Source organism: Haliotis rubra, unplaced genomic scaffold, assembly GCF_003918875.1.
Source record: "Haliotis rubra isolate DU_JTF1 unplaced genomic scaffold, ASM391887v1 Scf854, whole genome shotgun sequence".
Classification (NCBI taxonomy): Eukaryota; Metazoa; Mollusca; class Gastropoda; order Lepetellida; family Haliotidae; genus Haliotis; species Haliotis rubra.
The window spans coordinates 28,137-43,608 of NW_025767584.1; the positions used below are offsets into that span (position 1 = coordinate 28,137).

General features: G+C 39.2%; 1 long non-coding RNA gene across 1 annotated transcript; it reads right to left on the minus strand.

Moving 5' to 3' along the window:
• Positions 1 to 239: 239 nt before the first annotated feature.
• LOC124262772 lies at positions 240 to 1,468 on the minus strand. The gene is made up of 3 exons (XR_006894692.1): positions 1,456 to 1,468; positions 424 to 492; positions 240 to 293 (listed from the first exon to the last, which is right to left on the minus strand). It is a non-coding gene; the product is annotated as an uncharacterized LOC124262772 (long non-coding RNA).
• Between the last annotated feature and the right edge of the window lie 14,004 nt (positions 1,469 to 15,472).

Consider the following 15,472-nt stretch of genomic DNA (forward strand, 5'->3'; position numbering starts at 1 on the left):
TCGGGAGGATGCCCCCTCAGTGGTGGCGTCACTGGTGTTGGCGACGGATGGGGTAACAGGCATGTCCACCCCTGTGATGACACAGTCATCATCATTGAAAATGAGAACAATATACCTAAATTAACACCTAATCACACCCCCCCAAAAAAAAAATTTTGGTGGGATTTATGTTAATTCTTTTACATCATGTATTACATGCAATAGTATTAAATCATTGTCAAATTAATATTACTTACTCCACAGAAGTACTCATGCCCTCAGTAGCTTCCAAAAGAAGGCTGTCATCAATATCACTGAAAGAGCAAAAAATGACATTAGTGAAAAAATGAGCCTACTGTTTATCTTAGAAATTGTGTTTTACAACATTACCAATGATTAACTGAATACTTGTAATAAAATATAACTATTTTATAGCATACTTACTCTGTATCCCAATCCGTGATGTCAGAATAGTGGGGGGAGGCTGGGGAAAATTCCTCAATCATGTCTTGGCTGAAATTCCATAATGAAAAATGATTTTAGGACTGTCATTTTACACTAGTCTTATCGTCATAAGGATTCATGTGAAATGATAGTCAGAAAACATTTTGTGATGATGAAATTACTTTCACAATAATTATCAAAATGTAACATAGAAAAAGAGAAATACTTACAGTTCCAAAAATTCTTCTGCCATGTTTTTCTTGTCGGGTACAACAGTGAATGAGCCAGGGGTGAAGTGTGTAGGAAGGGGGACCCGGGGGTTTTAAATAGGGAATATTGACACAAAGAACGTCCAGTACCAAACCCTGGAACTTTCCATCAATGACCCGCATTTTCTCTTCAAGTTTACCAAAAATGACCAACATGTTTTAAGGTTGGCAGCTGGTGCTGGAAAATTCCACTAGTTTCACAAAGAGAAGACTCCTAAAGTTCGATTACCGGCATTGAACAACTGTACCACACTATGTTAGCATCCTTCATTTCTTCAGTGCTAACAATAGGCCAGGGGTGTCTGTAGTCACCTGGAAAACATTTGGTTGTGCTCTCAACGTTTGTAATAATAAAACGAAGAAACAGCATCTAGATACAAAAAAAAATACAATTATATGTAGTGACAATATTTACTTTATTTCTTGTTATTTCAGTTACAATAAAATAGTTGTTGAGTCATTGAAAACAATTAATAACACAAAAACAAAAAAATAATAATACTGATAACCATGCCTGAATCATTATTAAGAACCAACAAGGCAGATACAAATAATAATCATTATGTGATTACATAGTATGTGATGAATTATGGTAAAACATCTCCGATCTCGAGTCACTTTGTATAAATATAGTTCATAATCTCGTATTCGAGCCATGGTCTACATCAAACACATCGTGTACTATGTGTGGTGATATTAAACATGTCAATGTCAAATATAGATGACGATGGGATTAAAATCATAATCATCAGTTCATACATACCAGTATGATACCGAAAACATGTCAATGTAAACATACGTGATCTGCCCCATCATCGGCATGAAAATCATGAACGGTAAACTCCCAAATTATTGTCCTCCGTATTATCCCATCAAAATATTGAACATTCCCATCACGATATAGAATAATCCATTGCACAAATTCCACACATTTCGTATTGTGTCATCCATGGACATGAATTTCCCTCCATTTCTAAGATCAGACAAAGAAACGCCACGCACGTGGGTTCAGTAGACTAGAGTTACGCCCCTTACCTGTCTCAGTCTCAAAACCGCTTCTGCCAAACCGGTTCAGTCAAACTTGGTCAAAACGGTTCGCAAACGGTTCTGACTCAAAATGGCTACATGTCCAAAACGCTTATATATGAATATATTCATTACAGATCATTACAATTGTTGTTATCTTTTATGTCTCATAATAGTATGAGGAGGTTAAACATTTCTGTGGATTCAGTGAAATAGGGTTGAAATTGGTATTATAAAAACCAAGAATTGTACAATAGTTGTCTTATGTCAATCCTCCAGCAATACATTCAGTGAGTTTAGTACTCTTAGCAGCTCTATGGTGGTGGTCTGTACATAATTGCCCAGACAATCCAGTAATCAACAGCATGAGCGTCATTCTACACAATGTGCCATGTGTCAACCAGCAAGCCTGACCACCCGATCCCGTTTGTCGCCTCTTATGACAAGCATGGGTTACTGAAGGGTAACCCAGACCTTCAGAGGTACAATACATTAAGAAACAAGAGATATATACATATTTCATTGTTTATTAGCTCCGTTTCAAATGAGTAGACATTAGGATAGGAGCTCTCCCAAATGCCTACTTTACATTTGTTGTCTTATTACCCTTCATCATCATCCACCTGTCCTTCACTCTCTTCATCAGATGATATGTCTTCATCTTCAGTCATGCCTTCGACCCAAGACTTATATTGGTACAATTTTGAAATCACTTCATGATACATATTATTTCTGTCTTTTACTTGTTTCAGTATTCCTTGTGTCTTTTGACCATACTGCATATGGTACAGATAAGTAATAAATCGGGCATACGTCTCTTTAAACGTGCTCCACATCAATTTGTTCAGTTTGGCTTGAATCATGTCTTCGTTTAAACCTCTTTTTATGTACAGCTGTCGTTTCTCATTCAAAAAGTCTTTATTCAGCTCATGCGTACATGAATACATTTGTCTTATACCTTGCTCTTCAAGATCAGCCATCTTATTTTTCCTGTTGTGTGTGACATCGCTTAATGATTCAACATCATCATCCTCATTTTCCATTTCAGGACATTGTTTATCGTGTAAATGTCTTTGTAAGTTATGGTTAGTGCTAAACACTTGACCACAATAGTCACAGTCCACCAGAGGACGTGGTCTCTTCACAGGTGAGAAGGTGTTGTCTTCCTCCCACTGCCTTTTCACTTGGGGTATCCCAGGAGGACCCACTGAAGACTTTTCGGGACACCAGTTTCTTCTGTGTTTTTGCAAATCTTGCACATCTTGAAACATGAGTCCACAGGCATCACAAGATGGCATGGTTGAGAGGTTTTCGTCACACGTCTGCTCACGCTGAACATCTAACTCGGACTGAATTGTCGTGGCTTGGGAGGTGTCCTTTAAACTGAATGCATTGGGACAAAGTCGCATATGGGGAGGTGTTTGGGGTTTTAGATCAACCAACAAGTAGCCATAAGGCTTCTGGGTAGCCCTTTGAAACGGCTCCATGAAATGGTCTGTGTTACCTGGATACATTTGCCTCGCCAAAGTCATGATGGGTTGTTGATTGATAGGGTTGTTGAACAGAAGCAGATAATGACAGTTTCTTCGTTGTGTGGGATCCTTACTGAAATACAAATTCTGGTTCAAAGAAGGCATCACTGAGAGATTATGATGATGACTTCCTTTCGTAAACAGATCTGTAATGCGTGGATCTTTGCTCACTGTCGACATTAAGTCATCGAAGATAACCACGTTCACCACATGGGGGTCCAGAAATGCATCCTTTTTGAGATCAGAAGGAATGCCTTGATGAAATTCCACATAGGGATAAACATTGGTTTGAATGGCATTATACAAGGGCTGCCATCGTTTGTAGAGCCATATAATACGTCCAGGATAAGGTTTAATGTTCATCCTTTCTAGAATCTGTTTCACTAAGTAGGTTTTCCCACAGGAGGTTGGCCCTGAGACGATCATGGTGAATGGATGTCGCAGCCTACATTCTTCCAATGACTGGGTAATACTTTCTGATGAATGTGGTTGCACTGGTTGCTGCTGCTGCTGCTGCTGCGGTGGTGGTGACGGCTGCTGCTGCTGCTGTTGCTGCTGCTGCTGCTTGATATCTTTTGGATGTTTTGTTCGAATATGACTGGACAAGTCATGAGCCCAAACATATTGTTTGGAGCATACGGGACAGGGATGCATAATGATGTTCACACGTCAACAGTCCTACTACAAATGACACATTTAGCCATTTGTCTCTATTTAAAAATATGTTTTCATTCGCTTTGTGTTTTCCCTATTGACGACACTTTCCCTTTCTCTCTTCAACTTGGCTTTAGCTTGTTCGACCACTTGTTGAGTAGGGGTAACAAAATTAATCTTAGGTTGCTCTGTGGTTTCTGTTTTTTGTTTGTCTTTCTTCCACTCTGGGTCATACAGTTCCAAATATCGATCGACAGACATAGAATGATAAGGGTCTCCTTTCCCTTCAGCCCTGAGCATGTAAAACCGTGTCCATTTATCAGCATCCGGTATGAAGAGTTTGTATCGTGGATTATTCATGGTGAAAACGGGAGCGGCTTGAGGTGATGTGTCACTGTCACTGGTCCACGACTAAATGAAGTTAGATAGCCCTTGTTGCCTGTTATATAGATATCTTCATTGACCTTGGGCGTGGTGTAGCTTTCAACATCACTGCCAGGATGGTTTGGATGCACTACTATGACAAACTAAACCGGGTGTACCAAACATACTAAGCCAATGCTCAATCAAACAACCAGGCATTTTGAATGGCCTCATCTCTAATTGCATTGACAAACTGTGGTTTCAAAACAAATACTACGATTGGCATGTTACTGGCAAAAAGCCTCTTCCACATACTGTCTGTTGTCCACAGGGGGTGAACTAATCTTCGTAACACCGCTAGATAGTTATTTCTATCATTTTTCCTCAGGAAACGACGCCTTTCATATCGAGTCACTGGTAATCTTCCCTTTAATAACCTATTGATAATACCATTGATGGCAAGAATCTGTTCTCTGTTCATTTCCAAGATGTCTTGTTGAATCTCCTCAATGTCTTGAAACATTAACATGACCCTTAAAAATTCATAATGCTTCAACACGTACCTAGCCATAGTATTTCTAGCAAACAAACTCTTATCGCGGTTGGGATCTCAGTGAGATTAGTATTTGAGTAAACCTCTATTTATACTATACATAGACAGCCAAGGCAGACATACTCTTAACATTGATTTATTTCCAATAGTCACACATTTCACATCACACTCTTCGTTGCAAATCCACATGACTACCCCAGCGGGTCACCTCCTGCTGAGGTACTCCCACCAGGGCCAAATATGGACAATCTGGAGACCATTTTTCATGTTCGGCCCAGGGATCATCATCTAGCTACTTCCCAGTTCTTGAGAACAAGACCACATTGAAAACACTTGCAAGCGTCCCCTCTGATTAAGTACACAAATCCTGCCTGAACCATTTGACTAGGACTCTGTTTCATCTGCACTGGCCAGTTTTTAAACGGATCGAGTCTTTTCTGGAATGAAGTCCATTCAGTCTTGATTGCACAGCAATCGGCAACGACAGTCTTGTCGAATGGGTAATGTTCACACACATCCATGATATCCCAGACCAATGGTAACACGTCCGCACAGTACAGTGTCTAAACCAAGAATGGCTTTACACCCAATAACTGTAGTCACTAGGGTTGCAAAAGGAACACTGGAAGTATCCCATCTGGTTTTGATGATCGTCCTGAAGCATACAGGGTACCATGTCCTTCAGTTCTGGCACAAAGTCAAACATGACTCTTACACAATCTACCAGCTTTTCCCACTGATCTAGGGACAACAGAATACATTGGTTGGTAGGTATCACTCTACCTCTTTTCTGATCATTCTCCCACTGTCGCACATCAATACCATTGTCGTCCCAGGAAGCGTACATGTTCCCTCCAACATGGACGTGTGAGTACCTTCCCTGCTGTTTCAGCTGCACGTGAACACGAGACACTTCCAGCCAGTGTTTCAAGGTAAGCACAATGCCTCGTTTGGTTGGGTAGCACTTGCCACTCGGGCATACTTCGTACTTCCTCACATGAATTTCTAGTTTTCCATTCCATGTCTTGGTTGTCACATAGACGTCGTCCCCTAGATGTAAATGGCATCTGGGATTTGGAAGTGTTACCAGGGCCTCGTTATCACAACTCTCACGGTAGACGGCTTCCATTTTCAAGGCCAATAGAACCAGTAGAGTCAAGAACAAAGAATGGAGAAGGGACGTTGTCCGACTGAAGTCAGAATGATATGGAGGGCTGTTTGGGGGACCTTATATTACCCACCCGAGTCTAAAAATAGACACACCAGGCGTTCACACAATAGATCTCAATATACAATAGAGAGCAGTGACTCATCATCTAAAAATGGACTCAAAACCATGGACCTCATTATAAATTCAAAATGGACGATTTAGTCCTATAGTAACCCCCTTACAACACACGTTTGCGATAAGGGAAAGTATGTTTTGCTCCATCGGTAACACCCTCTATTCACACGTTTGCGAAAAGGGAAGGCATGTGCTGCTCCATCGGTAGCACTCTCTATTTACACGTTGGTGAAAAGGGAAAGCATGTACTGCCCTATCCGTAACACTCTCTATTTACACGTTGGTGAAAAGGGAAAGCATGTTCTGCTCCATCGGTAACACCCTCTATTCACACGTTTGCAAAAAGGGGAGGCATGTGCTGCTCCATCGGTAACACTCTCTATTTACACGTTGGTGAAAAGGGAAAGCATGTACTGCCCTATTGGTAACACTCTCTATTTACACGTTGGTGAAAAGGGAAAGCATGTGCTGCCCTATCGGTAACACCCTCTATTTACACGTTGGTGAAAAGAGAAAGCATATGCTGCCCTATCGGTAACACCCTCTATTTACACGTTGGTGAAAAGGGAAAGCATGTGCTGCCCTATCGGTAACACTCTATATTTACACGTTGGTGAAAAGGGAAAGCATGTGCTGCCCTATCGGTAACACTCTATATTTACACGTTGGTGAAAAGGGAAAGCATGTGCTTCCCTATCTGTAACACACTCTATTTACACGTTGGTGAAAAGGGAAAGCATGTGCTGCTCCATCGGTAACACTCTCTATTCACACGTTGGTGAAAAGGGAAAGCATGTACTGCTCCATCGGTAACACCCTCTATTCACACGTTGTTGAAAAGGGAAGGCATGTCAGTCGATTTACTCATGAAACCCTGATTAAAATAGAGGAGGACGACGCCCATCAGTGTGTAGCTTGTCATGAAAAGCTCACCATGAAGAATGTTTTGCTTGACTGTGTGGCGTTGCAGTTGCAAGGTATTCACATTATCCAGCAGTAAAATTGAAGGATCTGTTTACCAATATACTAATTCCTTGAACACGACTGCTCTGTATCGCAACTGTAAATATGTACTTGTATAACTCATTATTTGTTTGTCTGATTGTTTGTTTCTAATAATTGGTCTAAGGGTCCGTGTTTCAAACTGGAAACAATATTTTTAGTCCGTATTTTAAATTGTAATTAGAATTGTAATGTTAAAATGTGTTTATAATATTGCACTTGAGCGTGTGTACACACTAAGCGCCAAAAGAAACGTTAACGTCCTTCCTTAAGGACGGAGGTACCTATTTTCAGCTGGCGTTGTGACGCGTGGACGTCCACTTCTTGGTCTGTCTATGGTGACCCCAGTCTGTCTGAAGCCCTGAATTAGTCTTATAACCGTGGCATCCGAGGGCGTTGACAACAGAATTGTATGTCGACCCCATCTGCAAAATCCCAGTGTCTCTTTCTCTCTCTTCAGCTGTTAATCGTGGCATATTTCTCGTACTTGTTTATCATATCATGTATTCCAGGCTCTCTCCATACCCTTATAGAATCATTCTACATGTGAAATGGATGCAAATGCTACTTGAATATTGCTTCGTTTTGGGCGATTGGTATTGGTAGCTATGTGCAAACAGAAACTGGAAAAATGTTACTTTGCAAGCAAAAATGTTAACAAAGATAATTTTAGATGTTCCCAAACATTGTTTTTCAAAGACAAGTTTTGTTTGTTTTCACTAAAGCAAATCAACAAAAAATGTTTTCAAAGACTGAAATCATAACAATGATTATTTTCCTATTTTACACGCTCTACAACAGTTGTTTCTTGTTTTGAGAGTTGAAAAATGGTGACTTTAAATGCCGCAAAGCAGAATTTTATTTCAACCTTTGTTTTGAACAATGTTATTGGTTTATTTCGGCATGGACGATGCATTTCACTTAAATATGAATGCATTTGAGAATTTGTTTTCATATTAACTCATCCACTTCGAATATCCTCAAAAAAACTATAAGTATAGTCTGTGTAAATCTACTTTTTAGAGGTGAGGATTGTTTTATATTTTGTTCAGTAGTAATACTGATGGGAAGTTAATTTTTATTTTTTATTTTTAGAGAAATATTTTTCACATCAAAAACATCCACATCTTCTTGACTTCAATTCATATTAATGGTCTGTGTGCACAGAGTGTTCAAAGTAATTGCTCGTTGAGGCTTCCACTATCATGTGGCACGATATCAGGGTTGTTTTTATGAAACATAATCTTCTGTTTTCTAAAGTGAGTGGGAAACTGATGGATTTACTGAAGCCATCTGCATGAAAGTTAATATAACTGTTCTCATGCAGATAAGGTAAATCTTGCAGCGTTTGGCACGTTTCTCTTTTTGGTCAGCTCGTGGGGTGAATGGAGAAGTGGGGTAGCCTAGTGGTTAAAGCTTCGCTCATTATGCCGAAGACCCAGATTCGACTCTACACCCGGGTACAATGTGTGAATCCCATATCTGGTGCTTGAAATTGCTGGAATATTGCTAAACGCTTCGTTTAAGAGAATTACGCTGCTTAAGGAAGTTGGGAACACTTTCCACGGTTTAGGGCACTATACTAGCAGTAAGGCTTTACGCGGCTTTCAGCACTTCTCCAGCAATTTTTACTACTGGGCCACCCGACATGGGCTTCACACATAGCACCCATGTGTGGAATCAAACCTGGGTCTTCAGCGTGACAAGCGGACGTTTCACCCACAATGCCACCCAACTGCCTACGCCGCTTAAGCTTCAACCACAGAGGAGCCGATTCGTAAAGACTTTGTGAGAGTGGGCGTGAATACAAAGACGGAAATTGGGAAACAGACTAAATGGACACATTTAATTGCCCTAAACTGCATTGATACAGCTAAACGGATGTTTGAATATCACCTGATAATAGCAGGCCACAGCAGCCAGGCTAATCGTTAAGGCACGTGGCGCCTTTCAGACACACAATAAAATAAGTTTACAGGGAATACACGTACAGTGAACTGAAGGATATGCGAAATATTTCCCCCCCAACGTCATGTACAGTTCAGTCAAAGTGCATATAACTAACTACGGTAATAACAACCTACGGTTATAACACAGGTTATAACGAACTACGAACTATAGTTATAACAAACTACGGTTATAAGAAACTACAGTTATTACGAATTACGGTAATAACGAACTATGGTTATAACGAAAAGGTTATAACGAACTACTGTTATAAAGTAACTACAGTTATAAGGACCTACAGTTATAACAACTAGTTATACTCAGCTACGGTTATAACGAACTAAGTTATAACGAGCTACAATTATAACGAACTAGTTATAACGTAAATACAGTTATAACGAGCTAGTTATAAGGAACTGCAGTTATAACAAATTAGTTATACTGCGCTACGGTTATAACGAACTACGGTTATAACAAACTATATTACGAGTTACGGTTATAATATAAAGTTAGAACGAACTACGGTTATAACGAACTATGGTTACAACGAACTAGAGTTATAACAAACTACGGTTATAACGAACTACAGTTATAACGAGCTACGTCTATAAAGAACTACAGTTATAACGAGCTACGGCTATAACGAACTACGGTTATAACGTACTACAGCAATAACGACGTGCAGTTATAACGAGCTACGTCTATAACAAACTACAGTTAAAACGAGCTATGGTTATAACGAACTACAGCAATAACGATCTACAGTTATAACGAGCTACAGTTCTAATGAGCTAGTTATAACGAACTACGGCTATAACGAACTACAGCAATAACGACGTGCAGTTATAACGAGCCACGGCTATAACGAACTACAATTATAACGAGCTACGGCTATAACTAACTACGGTTATAACGTACTACAGTTATAACGAGCTACAGCTATAACGAACTACAGTTATAATGAGTTACAGTTATAACGAGCTACAGTTCTAATGAGCTAGTTATAACGAACTACGGCTATAACGAACTACAGCAATAACGACGTGCAGTTATAACGAGCCACGGCTATAACGAACTACGGTTATAACGAACTACAGTTATAACAAACTACGGTTATAATGAGCTATGGTTATAATGGACTACATTTATTAGGATCTATGGTTATAATGAACTACGGTTATAACGAGCTACGTCTATAACGAACTACGTCATAACGAGCTATGGCTATAACGAACTACAGTTATAACGAACTATGGTTATAATGAACTATTGTTATAATGAACTACAGTTATAACGAGCTATGACTATAACGAACTACGGTAATAACGAACTACAGCAATAAAAAACTACAGTTATAACGAACTACAGTTATAGCAGATTATTTATAAGGAGCTACAGTTATAACAACCAACAGTTATACTGTCATATACGGTTATAACGACCTAAATTATAACGAACCGCAGTTATAACAACCTACAGTTATAATAACCAACTCCGGTTAAAACGAACTACGGTTATAACGATTTACTGGTCACTTTCAGTACGTCATAGTTGTAGTTCACTGCATTCGCATTTCACAACCTGTCAACAAGGGACGGTGAAATAACTAGATGATCACAGATAGAGAATATATAACACTAGCCTGTAACCATAAACAACAGTACAACAATGTAATGCATTCATTTGCAAAAACATATTATTCACATTTTTTTCAGTTAATTCTGAAGTAAACTCAGGCCAGACTTGAAGTTTCGATGTCCATTTGTATATGTTCCAATGTTTCGAAACAAAGTGATTCCACCTACGTCACACATTAATTTAAGACGTTTGACAAGTGATGTAAATTTTGAAATCTCAAAAATAAGTAGCATAAATATTTTCTTATTTATTTTAGAATTATATAAATTGTTATGCCCTTGCGCCCTCTTCTGCATGGGATTGGAGGTGAGTGGATTATAAACATTCGGAAATCACATAATAAAACCGAGAATTTAGTAGCAGCATCAACAAGAGTCATCTGAATATGACATATTCCTTCCCCGGCCCCCACAAATTTAAAAGAACAAATCATTTCACAGTTGATTTTTTTTTTGACTACGCCCAAATCGTTTCCATGCAAATCGTGAACAAATATAAAGCCACACATCTGCAAATAACAAAAATCAAGCGCACCACTTGAATCTGTGAAGTCTTGTAGAAAGGTATTGAACGGTTTTCGAGTTGTGATCCGGAAACGAAGACCACCACTTCTTTCTCAGCACTAAGTAAAAAACACCGTCTCCATGGAAACCAACAAAAATAAAAATGACAAATTATCTGTAAATAGCAAAAGGCACCACGTTAGGTTTGATAGATCTTCCAAGTTTTGTTGAAAGATATTGAACGGTTTTCGAGTTGTGCTCCGGAAACGAAGCCCACCCCTCCCTTACGAGACTAAATTCCAGGAAAAGAACGCATACGAACTCGACAGGACTGTGATTTTCTGACAGCCATTGTGATTAAAGAAATTACTTGTCTCGTTTTTATTTAGACACGGTAAAGCGATATGTGACCCCCTGCCAGCTTACGGGACAGTAAATCAAAGGATATTTCTTTCAACATAGTTAGTTGTGCATCCAATTGATATCTATAGTTCTACATATTCCCTTGAATATTCGGTTTAGAAATGGTCTTCATCAGCTCATTCTTGCCGTAGGAGGCCACCTGCAGGGCGGATGGTCAGGCTTGCTGACTTGGTTGACATATGTCATTGTTTCGCGGTTGCGTAGACCAACCGTATCATGTTAATCTCTGGGTTTTCTGATTAAGAATCGATCATTTACTGTAATACAGGCTGCCGTTTTAAAACTGGAATGTCGTTAGGTCACATCGAGAAACAAACAACAAACTATAGTTCCAACAGCTATTGTTAGTTTATATTTTCTTGAGTACGACGTCAGCGGCGTTGCAGCGAGGATGTCATCATTCGTCCAGAGTAACATTGCTATTTGCTGCATTGAAATGCAGTGTTACTACCAGGAACAATTCCTGTTCCTTGGTGGAATTATCTAAGGTAAAAGACACATACATTTCACGGTGTCAACTTTCCCTGTAATCAATGGAATCGAACTGTTGTTGACATAAACCACCAGCCCTTTCCAGTCTATCACATAGAGTCTGTTGTCATAAGCTGTGATCTTCAGTGAGAAGTCACGATGTGTCTTGAACAATACGCTGATGTTGGTGCTTGTCAATGATATCATCAATATATCGGTCTGTACGTTGAAGTAAAGTATATTAGTGACAGGGTCGACTGTTAAAGAGAGCATATCCGTTTCTTCATGCAATATGCCAAGAAGCGAACCAGTGTAGGAAAATGACATGAGTTTAATAAAGGTCTTGACATATAAGACGCTTCTCTGTTGCGTGTCAACAGCAAGTTGAAGTAAAAATTCCTTTGTAATCGTATGTATCCTTTTCAGTTTAACGGGTTTTATTGAACTGCTGTAGATGTCGCTTTTACTGCTGACGAAGAATAAGCCTTCCTCATCATCCACCACAACAAAGTCAGTATGGACACCCCTTTTTATGATTCTGAGTTCTTGTCCATACAAGGGTGCAGAGTATAAACCCAAGTTTGCTCCTACCAGTATTTCCCTTGTGGAAGGGACGAAGCACACAGCATTGATATCCTGGATGCCAATATTAGGGTATGTTTGCACTGAGTGGTTGTAGATGTTCAGATGAGAAATGGGATTGAGTGATTCACTTGTTACTACCAGAAGATGCGACCGAATCGGATGGGCTCTTGTTGTCACCTTGTTTCCTGTGTCGTACGTAAATACCAAACGGTGATGAAGCATGGCAATGCAGAAGACAACATTTGAATTGGTATGGAAACGTGTTTACAAATAGATTATGCTTAGTTTATCATTGGATAACGGAACCATGAAACATGTTAAACTGATGGACAATTATCTCTTCCATGTTGTCAATGTTGTTACCTTTACTAAATGGATTGATAGTGTAGATTTTGTAGGCACAGTACGTGTTTATAACTGGATTATGTTTAGTCTTTAGTTATCATTGGAAAACGGAACCATGAAACCGGGTACACTGATGGACAATGTTTTCCATGTTGTAAAATGTTCTTACCTTTCTGAATGGATTGATTTTGTAGATTTTGCTGGTGGGCAAGATTCTGTGTCCTTAATGACTCTTCATACATGGCGGTCATTGCGGCTTTAAAAACAAACGCATATTATGTTACTTTACGCCACAGTAAGTTACGTTATGTTACAGTTCATTGCATTACCTTACAATAAAGGTGCAACCCATTCTTTAATCCACTTATAATATGTCTATACCGGAGAGAAAGTAAAACCTCATGCCGGACATTTTGTAGAACATGAACAGTCCTCATATAACTGGACTCAGACCCGGACCATCTGATCTTGACAACTCGGCGACATACTACACAGCAAAAATATCCGCATTGCGGAAACCTGGTGGAAAGTGGACTGAAACTTAAGTTTCCACCTAGAATCCAGTGAGTTTCCGTTCTTTACATTGAGTTTCTGCAATAACGGAAACTTACAATTACACACTTTCTAAGGGTTCCCGCAAGGTTTCCGTTACCCACACTCCAACAGGTTTTCGCAAGGTATCCGTTACCCACACTCCAAGAAGTTTCCGTTGAGTTTCAGTTAACTTTGAATCCATCAGGTTTCTGCATGGTTTCAGTTATTAATAAGACTCCAACAGGTTTCCGCAGAGTTTCAGTTACCAACAATCCGACATAGTTTCCGCATAGTTTCAGTTACCAACAATCCGATATAGTTTCCGCATATTTTCAGTTACCGGTTTCAATTTCAGGTTCACAGGTTTTCATATGCGTTTCAAAGAGCTAAATGTAAAAATTATTCTTTATTCATATCGTGTTACTCGTGTTAAAAACAATATAAGCAATTTGTTATCATCATGACATTTACTTAAAGAAAAACAGAATATATAATAAGATTCATTGTTGTATTTTCTCAACATGAATATGAATTAGCATTTAAGGCAAATAAAGATCGTACATATAACTAGTAATATAGCACTAAAGAACAGGGCAAAACATTTTGGCATAACTCAATCCAGTTTAAGAAATCATATATCATTTATAACAAAGTAGTAATTTTTCATCAGTTAAACTTTCATTCACTTAGTATCTTGAAATAGCATGTTAGATATGAAATTTATTTTTAAAATCATGCTAAAGGTGAAAAATAAAAATAACATACAACTTAACACAGTAATAAAACATAGCTGCATCGGACATTTATTTGCACGCCTTGGCATTCAGCCACACACTCTATGTCACAACTATCGCCAAACGTCCACCATGATATACAGCATACAATAACACAACATACAGCTTACAATACAAACTTAAAATAAAATAAAAATTACATTATGAAACCGAAAATAAATTCAATTAAATTGCAAGAGTTGGTCAGTTAGCCCAATAAGGGGCATCCCTGGGCGGAGATCCCTCTGTTATTTTGGTTGGGATGCCTCATCCTCGTCCTCATGTTGGCCTTGATGAGAGCAGTGGAGGTGTAGATTCTTTCCAAGTCCAGTGTCGTCGTGTATGCGTCGTGGTGGCGCGTGGTCCTGTGCTTAAAGCTCAGGTCACAAATCGGTGAAGTTAAGCAGCGTCGAGCTCGGAGAGTCCTTGGATGGGTGACCGTGTTTGGCAGCTTGACACCTGAGAGTTTCTAGGACTTGAGTCCTGCCCCACAACGAAGCACATGTGACACATGTGGTCTCACCTTAGGCAAGTGAGTTTGTTCAAAATTGTCTCTGTTCACCCAGCAGGAAAATGGGTACCCGGTGGAAAAAAGTCATATGACTATAACCTTCTAGTGCATAACAGGCAGCTTGGGTTATCCGGGGTAATAATGACCTTGATTGTTAGCGCTATGAGCATACCTAGTGTGGAGTTTGGCGCTATATAAATGGACACATTATTATCATTATGCCCTAAGCTTGCTGGGATCCCAGACAAAGGGGACGGAATGCAACTAATTGACGTCATCTTAGTCACTCACGACTGGTGATGTCATGTCTATGGTGAGTGTTGTCGCTACCTTTTTCTTTCGTCTATCTGGCCAATCGATAGATGCAAGTCTATATAGGCGTTGTGCAAGTTTCTGAAAATGGCAGGTAATAACGAATTAGGTTATTTTGATAAATTACACAAACATCAATCAACAAGAAACTGACAATGCCAAGGATGATTTAAAATGGGTAATTCAAAAGGAAGTTTGAATAAAAGAGAACTAAATTGGACAGTCACACTTTGCACTAGTTTTCTCAACACTCAAATTATGCAATTCATCACACTTCATTGACCGAATGAAATATCTTATTTTCTAAAGAGGACACACAATCT